This window comes from Salvia miltiorrhiza, chromosome 3, assembly GCF_028751815.1.
Source record: "Salvia miltiorrhiza cultivar Shanhuang (shh) chromosome 3, IMPLAD_Smil_shh, whole genome shotgun sequence".
NCBI lineage: Eukaryota > Viridiplantae > Streptophyta > Magnoliopsida > Lamiales > Lamiaceae > Salvia > Salvia miltiorrhiza.
In genome coordinates this window covers 39905628-39912405 of record NC_080389.1, presented here as the reverse complement: position 1 = coordinate 39912405, position 6778 = coordinate 39905628, and the positions used below count along the sequence as shown (strand labels likewise).

General features: G+C 33.3%; 1 long non-coding RNA gene across 1 annotated transcript; it reads left to right on the top strand.

The window, feature by feature from the left end:
* Nucleotides 1-3406: 3406 nt before the first annotated feature.
* LOC131016672 (uncharacterized) lies at nucleotides 3407-4571 on the top strand. The gene is made up of 2 exons (XR_009099179.1): nucleotides 3407-3975; nucleotides 4134-4571. It is a non-coding gene; the product is annotated as an uncharacterized LOC131016672 (long non-coding RNA).
* The last annotated feature ends 2207 nt before the right edge of the window (nucleotides 4572-6778 follow it).

Sequence of the window (6778 nt, the reverse complement as noted above, 5' to 3'; positions counted from 1 at the left end):
GCAGAGTTTGTATTTCATATTTTGTAACATATTTAGTAGTATATTTTTCACTTTATTCTCAAACATTCAAAGTTTATTCAGTTTATAAATGTCATATGTTAATACAGATCCATTCAGTAAGACTAATATTATAAAATGAAATCATATCCTGATAATAATATATATTTTTGTTAGAAACAATAGGGCCGGATGGCCCTATTGGTGATTGAAACTTAAATTTTGTCCACAAAATTTAAAATATCAATATTTGGCCATATTTTATGTGTTCTACCTAATCTACCCTTTAACCCAATAGATCCAACAACTTCCTTTGACCCGGATCCAGATTTAGGGATTAACCCATGCCTTGTCTACCCTCTAGACCTCCGACCCCACCCACCCCCCCACCCACCCCCACCACCCACCCCAAGCCAATTTTTTTTTTTTACTTCCCCTGCTTGTCTACCCCCCAGACCCCCGACCCCACCCACCCCCCACCACCCACCCCCAAGCCAAAAAAAAAAATTTTTTTTTTTTACTTCCCCTGCCTTGTCTACCCCCAGACCCAGACCCCCGACCCCACCCACCCCCCCACCCACCCTCAAGCCAAAAAAAAATTTTTTTTTTTTACTTCCCCTGCCTTGTCTACCCCCCGACCCCACCCACCCCCCACCACCACCCACCCCCAAGCCAATTTTTTTTTTTTTTTACTTCCCCTGCCTTGTCTACCCCTCAGACCCCCGACCCCATCCACCCCCCACCCACCACCCACCCCCAAGCCAAATTTTTTTATTTTTTTTTACTTCCCCTGCCTTGTGTACCCCCCCAGACCCCGACCCCACCCACCCCCCCACCACCCACCCCCAAGCCAAATTTTTTTTTTTTTACTTCCCCTGCCTTGTCTACCCCCCAGACCCCGACCCCACCCACCCCAAGCCAATAAATTTTTTTTTTTACTCCCACTGCCCTGCCTACCCCCTGACCTCCGACCCTACCCCCCCCTCCACCCACCCCCAAGCCAAAAGGAACTTTTTAAACACTTCCCCTATGGTTTAGATATTCCATTTAGGGTTTAGATTATCCATTTAGGGTTTAGATGTTCCATTTAGGGTTTAGATTATCCATTTAGGGTTTAAATGTTCCATTTAGGGTTTAGATGATGTTGTTGTTTCTATATTTGTTCTGCATGTTTGGCACTTATAGCACTAATAGTGCCATAAGTGCTAAAAAGACCATTTTACTTTATTTTATTTTGGAATTTCGTTGGCACTTATGGCATTATGGCACTATTAGTGCCATAAGTGCCATAAAATAAAATAATAAAGTAAATTTTTTTGGCTTGGGGGTGGGTGGGGTGGGTGGGGTCGGGGGTCTGGGGGGTAGACAGGGCATGGGGAGTAAAAAAAAAATTTGTTGGCACTTATGGCACTAATAGTGCCATAAGTGCCATAAAATAAAATAATAAAGTAAAATTTTTTGGCTTGGGGGTGGGTGGGGTGGGTGGGGTCGGGGGTCTGGGGGGTAGACAGGGCAGGGGGAGTAAAAAAAAAAAATTCGTTGGCACTTATGGCACTACCATAAGTGCCAAGCTTGGCACTTATGGCACTAATAGTGCCATAAGTGCCTAACCCGACCCGCGTGCCTGATCCTACCCGGCACGCGACCCGCGCTCCTGACCCTACCCAGTCCGCCCAATTAAGGGCAAAAACGTCCCAAAGCTATAAAAATGGCCAAAATTTGTGTTTTTTCAATGTGTGGCCATAAATTGTGTTTTATGCTTCATTTTGGCTACTTCAAAATTTTACTCTTTTTGTTATGTGCAAAATGATTTGTAATAAATTTTGCAAATACAATTATAAATTATACTGAATAAATATATAAATTTAACAAATAAACTACAATATATACTGAATAACACATAAGCAAATTGTATTATTCGCTAAAGTTATAGTGAATAATATTGAAAATTCATCAAATACCATTTGTTATTAATTGAATAAATAAAATAAGAAACTGAATAAATTAACTAGTACAGTATAGCTATTTACGTTATAGTGAACATGTCACTATAAGATGCCGAATAAAAATACAAATAATTCAAAATCAATCGCAAGAATAATTCAAAGGAATATTCAAAGGAAACATGAAAGAGAATCCTTAGCTATTGGCTTTTTCAGAGAGAATGGTAGGCTGCGAATGTGGAGTTAAATTAGGGGATGTTGTTTTCATTTTAATGAGGTTACCTAATTGCCCTTCCGTAACTATCAAACCAAATTCTAAATATATTTAGTTTGTTTTTGAATTTAGGTCCTAAATTTTATTAACCGTCCTATGACTGTAATTCTAGGGTGTAGATCTATTCTTTATTCTTTATACTTAAGGGATTCTCAATGGATCCATACCCTATATATATATATATATATATATATATATATATATATATTGATAGGTTATTATAAGAACTGTATATATTGTGAGATTGTGAGAACATTGCATTGGTGGTACAAAGTTATTGCACTAAAAAAAAAATTTGCTCTCTCCAGAATTCGAACTCAGGTGTTGCATTCATCAATCATGATGCTGCATCCACTGTAGATTATTGCGATCGAAGGTTGAGAATGATTATTCGTTCTTATTTTAATTAATGGTTCTTATTTGAATCTCTACATATATATAGGAGAGAACTAAAATAAAAACACCTCTTCTAACATAAATTAGGAACAATTTTTCAACTTTTAGATCAACAAGATCTACAAGTTGATGAATTAACTTGTTAGATGAATTTATGGTTCTGAGTTCGAATCTCATACGTAGTGAAAATTTTAATTTTCGCAATTCAGACATGTATACAATAAATTTATGCGTGTTCTATATAGAATTCATACACTTACATACGATTTTTTTTTTAAGATAAAATCTCAACCATTAGATTATGAGTATATCAATAGTGTAAATCTATTCCTATTTTATACTTTAAAAGTTGTTTTTAGCTAGCTCTCCCCTATATATATATATATATATATATATATATATCGGGTTAAGTTTCATAGAGAACTTTAAATAAGTGGAGAATGGAAAATCATTGAACATGTCAGTAATGCGGGTTGAACATACCAATAATTTTATTGAACGTTTGGGGTTTTTGGGATTCGAACCCTGTATACGTTCAACACAAATTACCGTTGAACATTAAACGAACGAATGCTAACCGTTAGATTAGATAAGATCAACACATGAGATTTGGTCTCTGTAATTTAAATATATATGGTTCTCCATTGAACTTTCTCCTATATATATATAGGGGTGCACTCTAGTGAGATTGTTATTTTTCGTGAGATCATGAGTACAATGAATAAGATATTTTATAGCGTTGAATAAAATAGTATATACTTAAGAATAACGATATTAAAAAAAGGGGTTAAGGTGCAGATAGACCCCTGTAGTATAGGCCCCTATAGCGTATTGCTCTCCATACCCATTGTGTGTGCAAATAGGCCCCCAAAGTTCAAAAAATCGATCAATTAATCCCGTTTGACTAACCGTTGTTAGTCAAACGTTAGTCAAATTTTATTTTTACCCCCAATTTCTTTCTTGATCTTTCAATTTCTACCCCCAATTTCGACATCTCCCTCGGCCTCTCTTCTCTTGCGGCGGCGACGAGGCCGCCGGTCACCTCTCCCTCAATCCAAAACCAGTTATCCTTCCACGGATTTCATAACAACAGTTTCCTAATAACGAAATTCATCGCCCAAAGCTTCGAGCTCAAAGAAATCGACCGCGCTCGCCAGTTGTTCGACGAAATTCCTGACTGAAATGTCTTCCTCTGGAATGCAGTCATCGAAGGTTATTCAATGCACAAAATGTTTGATAAAGAGGTACGTGGGATGAGATTTTGGGAATTGTCACTCATGGATTTGGGAGATGTGGGGATTTTGAAGAAGGCGTTTCTTACGGCATTGGGGTTTATTTGTCGCCGGGAGATGATCCGATTGATTAGTAACTCACATTCTCTCCATGTAAAAGTAATTCACGAACTTCCAATTCCATTTTTTTGTTTCTAATTGATGCGATTGAATGAATCTTGGATATGATCGTGGCATCAATTGGGATGAAATTTGAATTTGAATTGAAAAAATGTGTTGATGGTTTGGCAGCGCAATTAGGGTTAAGGAAGATGAATATGGAGTGAGGCATGTGTTGCTATGTCGTGTGATATTGGGGAACACAGAGACGATCGCGACAATTCCAGCCGAGCTCCACCAATATTGACTCCGGAATCGACAATCCTCTCTCACCAACAAAATACACGATTTGGAGTGCTTTCTTTGGAACGGCGAAATCAGCCGAGAGAGAGAGAGAGTTGGATTGAGGGAGAGGTGACCGGCGGCCTCGTCGCCGCCGGAAGAGAAGAGAGGCGAGGGAGATGTCGGCGGTGGCTGAATTGGAATTGGGGGTAGAAATTGAAAGAAGAAGGGTTAATTGCCCATAAAATACTGATCTTTCGTCAAATTCTAATTTTGCACACAAACTTTGAACTGTAGCGTGAAAATTACTAAACTTTAGATTTTATCTATTTTTGCTACTAATTCAAATTCCGGTCAAATATCAGGCTAATATGACATGTCAATATTTGACGTGACGTATTTATTGTTAATTTCTTATTAATAAAAAAAAACACAAAGAAAATAACCAAAATTGTCAATAACTTAATATATTAAATCAAATAATATTATTTTTTTAATTCTCAAGTTTAAATCAATTCTAATTCACTATTACACAACTGATTACTCCAATATATAAAATAGAAGTCATTCAAATAGTATAAATATATAGTTTATAAAAAAAATTAATCTTTAGATAATGAAAATTTAATAAACTTTATTACTTAGCTAAATAAAATTTTCTATATATTAAGTTATTGATAATTAAAATATTTTTTGGCTGACACACCTAAATTCGAAGAATCCCCTTACTATTATTGAATTTATTCAATTAATTAATTCAACTAAAAAAATACTATTATTTGATTTGATATATTAAATTATTGACAATTTGAGTTATTTATGTTGTGTTCTTTTTTTATTGATAATAAATTAAATAAAAAAAATATTATTTTGCCAACTAATTGTCACGCAAGAGTAAATACGCCACGTCAAAATTGACACACCATATTATATATTAGCTTGGTATTTGGCCGAAATTTGGATTAGTAGCAAAATCAGATAAAATCAAAAGTTTAGTAATTATCACGCCACAATTCAAAGTTTGTGTGCAAAATCAGAATTGGATGAAAGTTCAGTATTTTATGGGCAATTAACCCAAAGAAAAAAGAAATTGAGGGAAAAAAAATTGACTGACGTTTGGCTAACAACGATTAGTCAAACGTGCTTAATTGATCGATTTTTCGGACTTTGGGGGGCTATTTGCACACACTGTAAGTATGAAGAGCCATACGTTATAGGGGCCCATTTGCACCTTAACCCTTAAAAAAATTCGTAAAATTTTCGCTCACTCCAAGATTCGAACCCTAATAAGGAAATAATCGATTAACGTCAACCCACTAATAACGTAAACTATATAATTTACCCACCAATTTACCTTTTCTCTTCTACACGAATCTTAATTTTTCGCCTCATTCATCACTTGGTTATTATTTATAGACTAGCATTTGCATCCCGTGCAATGCACGGGAAAATATTTTTAATATTTGTATTTATATAAAATTATTACTAATTCAATTATTATACTTATAAATATAATAAAAAATTAATTTTAATTGAATATATATGAATTGAATATTGAAAAAATAAAAAAGAATTCACAATTATAAAATTTGATATTATGAAAAACAAAAACAAAAAAAATAAGTTAAAAAAAAAACTAAAAATAAAATACTAATTAAAAAGAATTACAAATATATTTATTCAAAAAAGATGAGAGAGGAGAGAGAAATTTATAAAAGTTTAATATTTAAACAAATTTAATTTTTACATTTTAAATCAAATATTTTCATAAAATATATCACATTAAAGCTCTTATCGTGATCTTTAATTTGATATGCATATTAAATATTTTATAATTAATCAAATTTGATAATTTTGGAAAGAAATGTAACAACAAATAAGAAGTTAATTAAAGAAAATGAAAATAAAAAGCAAAATATATAGTTTAAACATAAATCTTCAATTTTACTATAACTACAAAATTGCCACTCAATTTCGAAATTAATTTAAAATTAATTTCAAATTTAAAACTCCCTTTTTAATATAGTATAGATAGATTTGTGGATTTTATTTGAGTTTATTATACCCTTAATACCCTTAAGGCCTTAATCTCTCTGAATTTCCAAAGATTCGAAATACGCACGAGGACTACGATTTAGTGAACAAAAATTTACACTACTAAATTCCAAATACTCGAAATAAACAACAACTGTGATTTTATGAACAAGGACACAAATTATATGAACAACATATAATAAAATGTGATTTTTTAAAAAAGAAATAATACATTCATAATTTATAATATCAAATAAGAAATGTATTAGACACGCACACATAAGCTATACAAAATTAGGAACGAATCAAAGATATTTGTTGCGAAAAATATGTTTTAGACGATATGTACCCATAATTAAACAAGTAATAAATCCCTTCAATTAAGAGATTCAAAGTTATGGTAGATGAAACTTTACAAACATAACATTAACGTCATTAAATAAGAAAATAATTAATTCGAATAAATGTCAGCCATAATATTTTGATATCTCACATTTTCGATTTATTTTCAATTCTCATTC